General features: G+C 35.5%; 1 protein-coding gene across 3 annotated transcripts in view; it reads right to left on the bottom strand.

The window, feature by feature from the left end:
- drn (zinc finger AN1-type doctor no) overlaps nucleotides 1–9,209 on the bottom strand; it is a 25,609-nt gene that overhangs the window by 5,351 nt on the left and 11,049 nt on the right. The window contains exon 1 of one of the 3 annotated variants that reach the window (XM_018444706.1): nucleotides 2,872–2,892. The exons of the other annotated variants lie outside the window; for them this stretch is intronic. The gene's annotated coding sequence lies outside the window, so the exon portion shown is untranslated. Of the gene's footprint in view, nucleotides 1–2,871; nucleotides 2,893–9,209 lie in introns of those variants that run through there. 3 annotated transcript variants of the gene reach the window in all.

Genomic DNA, 9,209 nt, shown 5'->3' with positions numbered 1-9,209 from the left:
GGCGACGGACGAGCCGTGGTGAATCGGTGCGGTCGGTGCGGTCGGGTCGTTCCGGACCGTCCGCGCTGTGAACGTGGCCGTGTTCGTTCGCGTTTGCTCACGCGCGCGGATCGTGCTGACTTCCCCGACGTTCGATATTACCTCCAATCCGCGCTAGCCCGCAAGGACGGAGGCGAAACAACGATAACGACGGGCGAATGTTTTCATGATGGCGATCGGCCGACCAGAGGCTGTACTGGCTGGCTTTTGGGCGGACGCGTAAGCGACGGCGGCTGACGGCGGACGCGGTGAACGGCGACGGCCCGACGGGTCGCCTCTTGCCTTGCCACAACCGCTTACCGCAGCTGCGGCGCGCATCCAGCGCCGATCGTGGACACAAGGAACTTCAACCGCTCGCCATCGCCAGCACGCGCTCAGCTGGTACACACGGGTACACCCCGAGCTGCCCCCGGGACCACCGCGCGCTTTCTCCCGCTTCGCAGACTCCTTCGCCGAGAGAATTTCTTCGGCGAAAATTTCATCGTCGATCGCTTCCCACGATTTCGTATGCGGCGCGCAAACCGATGCGAGAGCGCCGGTGATTTTTGAACGCTCTACGGCGAGAGCGATTGGCTCCAATTGAATTCAATTGATGCCGCGAATCGTAAAAAAGCGGGGCAAGTCCACTTTTCGACACACTCTCGACACGATTGTCGGCCGCGCGAGCTATTTGGAGATTCTATGTAAAGATGAATTTTTTGCGCTTTTATAGCAAAGATATTTTACGATACGAAAATATGTGTCACGAGTATTATATCACGTTATGATTCGTGATCTAAAAATGCGAGGATCTGTAATTCATATATGGATTTTTAAATTACGAAACATTACATTTATATCCCTATATTATTAGTTCAAAATTTTAATTGTTAAAATATATATACATATAATATTAAAGTCAACGAAAGATTCAAAAATCAACGAAATGCAATTCAAAGATATAAATCAAATTTTTTTGCACCGGCAGTTCTATAAATTTTTTCCAGGTCTTCAACGAGATTAAGACATTAAATTGCTAGCTGGGTCATCGATCTGCTGTATTATTAGCTTTGTTCTCTAATTGAAAAGGAAATGAGAATATATATACTTAAATGTAACACAAATTCTCTCATTATGATTAGGTTCAGATTTTAATTAGGCGTGGTATTTAAAGCTCGATGTTTATCTTTCTGGCACAGTTAATGAAAAGTTAAGACCCGTGAATTTATAGCGAGTAGAAGCATAGCAATTTTTCTACAAATTAGTTTCGCAAAATTCAAACACATACAATGCCACGTATCTATATATATTTTCCATGTATTTTTAATGAAGAATGCTCCAGAGAGTCTGACCTCAATTCTAAAATTGATGATTGTGGATGATTAAATTGGTGATTAATTTGAAATCTAGCTTTGTCTAAATTCATATATGGATTTTTAAATTACGAAACATTACATTTACGTTCTTATATTATAGTTCAAAATTGTTAAAATATATATACATATAATATTAAAGATTTGCCTGTATATTATAATAAACGTGACGCTCAACTATTTGTAAATAGAACTAAGGGTTTGCTGCAACAAAGGACTAACCTACATTTTGCAAAAACGGAGAAGATGAACTCTAAAGTTAAAATGACGGGAAAAATATACTTATTTTCCGTTTATTATAAAATGTGGCTTAGTCTACAGTTGCTTTTAAATTAACAAAAAATGAAAATTTGCAAAAAGGGCGTGATCAAAGTAAGATTTAATCTCATTAAAATTCAACTGTTTAAAGCAGTTCTCGAATAAAGAGTATCTTTATTTGAATCGAATAGTACCTCTTCCCTCTATCGGTTATAAGGAATCGCAGGAGGTTAAGAATTAGGTCAACCGTCTCGATCGGGAAAAAGTTATTAGAATGAGCATATAGGACCGTACCGAAATAGTAGTTGAAAGCGTATGCATGTTCGAATGTCTGACGAGTTTTCTATCGATATCGAATAACCGGGTGAATTATAAGTACGCCGAACTGAAATGCATAATTCGCCACGCCTAGTATCTTTAGAAGACAAAATGAAGGGTAACTTAATCCGAGAGGAAAGGAAGAACTTTGCTCGTAAAATTCCATCATTTGAGCATTCAATTTTCTGATTACATGTACACTGAGAAAAATATCTGGTTGGATTAATTGGAATTCTGATTGAAAATGTACGAATCAGAATTTTTTGTTAAATCTACTAAAATTCTAGTTATAACTGAAATTCTGATTGATATAATCAGAATCTTTTGGTACGTCCATCTTCAACTAAATTTTTTTCTCAGTGTATATTTCGCAAAATATTTATGTAACGATAAATATATACAGATCTTCAAATAAGAAACTTTCAAATTTCTCAGAATGTATAATGATGCGTTAATGAATTTATTTCGGGATGATGAGCTTTCAAAATCGTAAAATTACTTCACAGACCGTCGCGATTTTAAAACATGCGAAAAGCGTAAAATATTTTTCGAGTAATATTAACATTAATTGCATCAGATATTAAGCATAAAAATTTTTTATTAGGTTCTGATAAGTCTCAAGCAGCATAAAATTTAACTATCGTGAACATACGTAATCGCGTGCTCACTTAATCAGAATATTGAAAAACTTGACTTATGACCGTGGTTTCTCATAAATAAAATGCTTCAACCAAGAATTGTCAAAGTTCACTGTTCCTTAATATACACGACTGTAATGCGCATAATATAAAATATATATACGTGTACAAGCAGGAAAATATAATTTTTAAACTTTCCATCGAACACAAAAAATTCAGTTTTAACAAGTGACGAATAAAAACACATCGTGACAAGACGTCCTCACCTTTAATCGCACGAGAGAAATTTCTCTCTCGAGCAATTCTATCATATTAACTTCGCGAAAAGAAATTGTCACACAAAATTGCACGTGAGGGACAGAGAGCTGAAATTAGTAAAAGGGAGGGTCTGCGGGATCGGAGCAGCTGCAAGAAACGCCGCGGTGCGGTGGTCAGCGGACGGCACTGAAGTGAGGCGATAATGCGAGGAAAGCGAATGGATAAGAAAGGGGCGGCGGGGAAGGAAAAGGAGGAAAGGAAGGGGGAAGGGAGGGGAGGGAGAGGACACACGCGTGCTCGCGACGCCCCGGTGCGGAGCTTTCTAGTACCATCGAACCCGCCGATCAAACCTTCCCGTAAGGTGTTTCCAATGCACGCTCCTACGCTATGCGCGACGGAGAAGACCGGGACAGGTGGCACGACAACGGGTTTTAATGCGGCGATTACTCGACGTTTAATTCCAGTCTCGCCCGTCGTGCCTCGCGCTCGCGTAATTCTGTGGCGCCGCCACGGAAATGATATCTCCTACGCCAAACAACCGCCGAGCAAACTCCGATCACCAAACACGCGCTTCTCGGATGACTTGCTCGCCTCCGAGCGAGGATGTTACTATGTTAGCTGTGACAAAGCACTCCGCTTTCAGGCGCTCTCTCTCTCTCTCTCTCTCTCTCTCTCTCTCTCTCTCTCTCTCTCTCTCTCTATTATTATTATTATTATTTATTTACTTATTTCTTTTTCTCTTTTTCTTCTCATAATTTTTGTTAATTGTAACACTATTTTTATTCTTACTGTTATGTTTTTTTTTCATGGTATTTACTGCATTTATTATACTTTAATGTATTATAATTATACACGGAGAGAATTATCTTTTAAAATTTATCCTGAAAATATAGTAGTTGTGGTACAATATTTTAAAGACTTTTATCGTGCACTTCAATAAAATTAATCAAACTTATTTTATACTTTATTGTAGTTTTATTAATGAATGAGAGAGATTTACATTAAAATTCCTCGAAATACAATATTGTCCCATGACTATCATATTTTCAGAGTAAACTCTAAGAAAAAATTCTCTCCGTGTACTTATATTACTTATGTATTCTAAGTTCTTAGAGAGCTTGCCCTAGAACTCTCTCTCTCTCTCTCTCTCTCTCTCTATAATAAAGGCTCTATCTATCTATCTATCTATCTCTCGTCGATAAAATTTTACTCGAATCAAATCGCTGAAACGTAATTTTTAATTAACATATAATTATTGTCAAGTTGAATTTTAATAATTTCTATTTGTTTCACCCATTAGTGAGAAAAATTTTAAAACATTGTTAATATATGTGATTAGTATTCTCGAACCTCTTAAATTCGAAAGTTTCGAATAACTCGGATTATAATCATTATAAAAACTGAAATCCGAATCGAATCTTATCTGGGCCTTCTTTTCGAAAAATATCGCGTTCAAAAATACGTTATATGTATTATAGATTTTCGTACGCGATTCAAATTCAAGAATATAAGCTCTGAGGATCGATTTTCTATTTTGAAACGAAGTGAAAATGATCAAAATAAATAAATTCACTTTAGTGACCAATAAAATTACAAATATTCCAATACACTCGCTCACTTTCACCTCGTTTCAAGATACATAACCGCCTGATTCAATCAAAAGCCGTAAGGTGACTTTTTAACATCTTAATGACAAACACTAATAAGACATCAATAAGACGTCATGAAAACGTCACCTTGCTACTTGGGATTCAATTCGTATTTCAATAATTCAGTCGCTTCCCTCGGATGGAATTCAAACGATATTTCGAAAGAAAGATTATTAACGGAAAGAATTGACAAGCGTTACACAAAAAAAAAAACGCTTAAAACATTACGTGAAAAAGATCGTAAAATTACATAGAGGATGTTTGCTTCGTTTACTCGAAATTATCGTGCAACGCTTTGTGCTCGCAAGTAGACGCGAGTAAACATCGACAGTTTTGCACAATCCGAAAAGTAATTTCTCCCTCCACTTTCGACCCGCGAGCCAACTTAATCGGGCTTTCACCCCACTTTTGCGCTCTTCGTCGAACCCGACCGACAACACGGACGCGACATGTGAAATTTTGACAGCTGCAATACCACGTCGATGTGACGTCAAATGGGTAGAACGACACCGCGCAAGTGAAGAGAGAAAATTAAATGACATTTAATTAATAATTGGCCCAGCATTTTCTGCAATTTTCCCTCCTTTATTCTTACTCCAATTTTTTTAATTTGCTTCGCGTCCAATTTACACAATTGAGAGTTATATTTTAGGAACATTCCTAGGAATTAATTCTTCTCAGATTTCTATATAATTTGGAACATTTGTATTAAAAATACATTTCACGTGTCTCGAACGGTCCACTCAAATTTATATGTTTATTTAACAAGATGAACATGTTAGAAGATGACACAGATATGTGTTAACAATATTATTTACAAATTAAATACAAAAAGGTAATATTGGCACGGTTTGTAAATAAACTGTGGAAGCATTTTTTTTAGTGAAACTAATATTTATGATATGTTAAATCAACACATTTTATTCGTTCATCTTTGAATTTACGTTTAAAAACATTATTTTTATGTATTTACTCATTTATTCATAAATTATTATTTTGATATTAAGAAATGCTTACTATTAACTTAACAAAAATTATTTAAATAAAGTAATATGTTGAAAATTCAACACAAAATTTTAATAAGAACTTGAGTGGATCCAACACAAATATGTATAAAATATTTTTTACTGTGAAGGTCTACTCGCATTGCTTCACTTTTTAGATTCAGAATCTTCATTTTTTTTCTTTTTTCAACGCCCGAATATATATTTATCTCTTTAGAAGTACAAAAATTTTTTTAAATTTCAAACAACGTGAACAAATCTGTAATTTCTCTTAGTTTTCTTTGACGAAGCTAGGAACCTTCGTAATCATCTTATCCACGCGATAATTCTTGAGATTTACGAGACAATGGCTTTAACATTATTCTTAGCGACGTCACGACTACGTCGTCATCGGTTATAAGTACCGAGCTGGCAAGCTCCTCCGTCACAATGAGGGAGGCAATGCCACAGCAAGGCCGAGAAGACGAACAAAAGTGAGCGGCGCAGAAAGACAAATTAAATCTTTTCTCTTCTTTCTTACTACTTCCTGAAACTATACCTATGTATGTACGTGCACAGGGGATCGTAAATGTCTTAACACATAAATTTGCAAGCATATTCGGGGCGCGTGCATCCTGTCTATTATTTATTCGCGCATCATGACTGTTGGTAATCGAGAAATGGCAACGCTCAAAATAGTTGAAAGTAATATTTCGTAGTCTGACATATCCGTTTGTTTTTGCGTAATAATAATATATAACGATAATGAATTCTTCGGTGTCACTCTGGGTGTGGTATATCCAGTTTTCTGTTTTCAATGATTTTTGCATTGTTTCAATTTTTTTTATTATCTAATAAAAATATATACATTTTCTTAATACCGTTATGTTCCTTAACGTTCAGCGTTTCGATTAAGAAAAATTCTTCACAATGTGTTCATTTTTATGAAAGTTACAAGCAATTGAGTTAGGTTGAGTATGCAATACCCAAATTTAAACAAGAATAAGCACATGCCCCAAATTGCCCTAATTGCGCGAAACTTCATTTGTTAGATATTTATAACTCCATTTCCTCTTGTGACTCTCTTTTCGTTCAGTTCGTCGTATTCGATAAAATATGAAACAGAGCTAATAATGAAGTTTGAGACAATTATCGGCAAATTTATTTCAAACATCTGGTATTTTCATTGAAGCCAAATTAGGTTACATTAGAAAAACAAAAATCATGTCGGTATGTTTATAAAAAAAGTGACACATTTTAAAATTAGCAACTTTTAGTACCGTTATAGTCAGTAGAGTATTTAAAAAAAATTTTTTTTTAATTGGAACATTTTAATTAAATGACGAATATAATATGCATGTATTAATTTTATTTTCTTTCTCATGTTATACTTTTAATTATATTCTTTAAAATTGTATTAAAATTGTATTCCTTAAAATTATGTTATAAGTTTTCAAAATTCGAGCTACAAGCCTACCTCAGTATAGGATTATGTAAATTTCATCCTTTATCAAAGTTATGACACTTTTCCGTATAAGCAATATGTTGACAAATATGTCGCTCCTTCACAAGAATATATTAGGCTCGATGTCTCCTTTTATTATCTCAAAAATGCTAATTTTTTACTCGTGTCATTCTATCTTTATCAACATAGCACGAAAAGGATAATTTTGCTCCAGTGTCTCAAAATTTAAATAGATATAGATATGAAAATAATTTTGTTGCTTCATCAAAATAATTATATAAGAGGACGCTCAAACTAGTTGCTAGAATGTTAAAATTTTTTGCAACATTGCTCGCTATATGCTTGAGATTTCCTAATTATTTTGATGGTTCAACAAAATCGTTCTTTCCATGAATGTGTGTGATATGTAATTTTCACTGTTATCAATTGAATTTATACGTATATAGATATAAAAAAAAGCAAATTAATTTACATTATTATTATTATTCATATATTTTTTCTTTGCACAATAATAAATAATGAGTAATATAAAAATGAAGGTAAAGCACGCAATTTTTTTTGTTTTTTTCACAAAAATAGCTAGTTGTTAATTTTGAAAAGCGACTCGGTATAGTCAGTACGTAATTACCCGTACTCGGCTGACTTTATTGTGGAATGAATCGCTAATCTCAACCGTCTTTTACAATGTGCCTGCGCATTTGACTCATGCGACGTGGATAACGCACGATGTGGATGACGCATTCGCGATTTCCCGATTACTTATCTACGGACGGTTTTTGTTTACGAATCAACCCACAAGAGCCCCAAATATGCATTTACGGTGAATTTTATCTCCTGTGATGCGTAAAAATATTCTTACGTTTGTTCAAAAGAATTAAAACATCAAATGATCCTCATCATTTAACGGTAAAAGGATTTCTTATCGTCATATCACGTTATTATCATAACTGAGCTGTGACGTCTTTGCCATAAATTGTAAACAGCGTGCGCTAGTTTAAAAAAATATTCACGCCAGGAAAAAGTGTGACAGAGAGAAAAACAGAGAGAGAGAGTGGAACAAAGGAAGGGGAATCGTATGCATGAAGTGAGAGTCATGGTAAAGTTCACATGACGCGATGACTCGATCGCCACGCTTCTTCATTCATGCTGGTCATGCTAGAATGTCTTCTCCCCCCTCTTCCCCCTCCCCCCGGATGTGTAACTCTTTACCTTTCGAAATTCGATCGCGTTATTTTTTTTCAAGTTTCCACCCTACTCCTCGGTGTTTATCAAAGGTGCAACGCGTGCGCGACCTTAACGTCGATTTTAATAAATTGAAATAAAAAGAGGATGACGTCAAGCAGCGGAGGGCGAGAGCTCGGATCGATCGAATCCACGTATAACGAACCACGTGAGATCCTTCGTACGGATGTGAGGACGAAATGGTCGACAACGACAAAGAAAATTAGGACGGTGCGAAGAAGGATAGCATTTAAATTTTTGCCAAAAGAGGACAACTTTGAATTAGCCGAAAAGTTACATTAAGTTCGACGAATAGATGGAAAAAATATGTTAACAGCACATTTTTTTTCAGTATATATATATATGCAGTTAATTAGATCAGGATTATAAGTTTCAAAGTAAAAAATATGCTCCTTTGATACCAATTAACCTTTAAGTAGATGGGGTGCCACAGCATCCCCAGTATAATTTTCTTTAAAACCTTGTTCTGGAAAAAGCAAAGAAAAAGTATTGTCCAGATACTTAGAAGTTTTAAAGTTCATTACGTTTTCATTCCTCTGTTTCATAAAGGTATAACTAATATACTACTAACTTATAACTAATATACTAATAAACTTAACTATAACATAATATATATGCAAAAAAATGCAATTATAAAATTAAAAAAATTTTTGAAGTATTTTGAGCATTCCACCTATCAACTTTATATCTGGTTCCACCAATGAGATTAACTTTAATCTCAGTTTAACTATTAATGTGTTTACTTTTTTTCTAATTTTAAGAATTCTAAGAATTAGAAAAAGATAAACAGCAATAGTTAAAATGAGATTAAAGTTAATCACATATTGCAGGTGGAACCTTGAAGGTTAACAACCGTATATTCCGTGTATCGAAAAAAATAGCGCAGCTGCGTCAGTCGCGGAAGATTCGCCGCTTTGTTTACTCGAAGGAGTAAATGACCTTTCCCGCAATGGCCGCTAACGTTGCACGATTGCATTCGACCTTCGCAAAGTCGTTTAGTCGAGCTC

Source organism: Mycetomoellerius zeteki, unplaced genomic scaffold (genome assembly GCF_001594055.1).
Source record: "Mycetomoellerius zeteki isolate Tzet28-1 unplaced genomic scaffold, Tzet1.0 scaffold153, whole genome shotgun sequence".
In the NCBI taxonomy this organism is placed as follows: domain Eukaryota; kingdom Metazoa; phylum Arthropoda; class Insecta; order Hymenoptera; family Formicidae; genus Mycetomoellerius; species Mycetomoellerius zeteki.
Note: the sequence above shows the minus strand (reverse complement) of the source record. Positions and strands in the feature narration are given on the sequence as shown.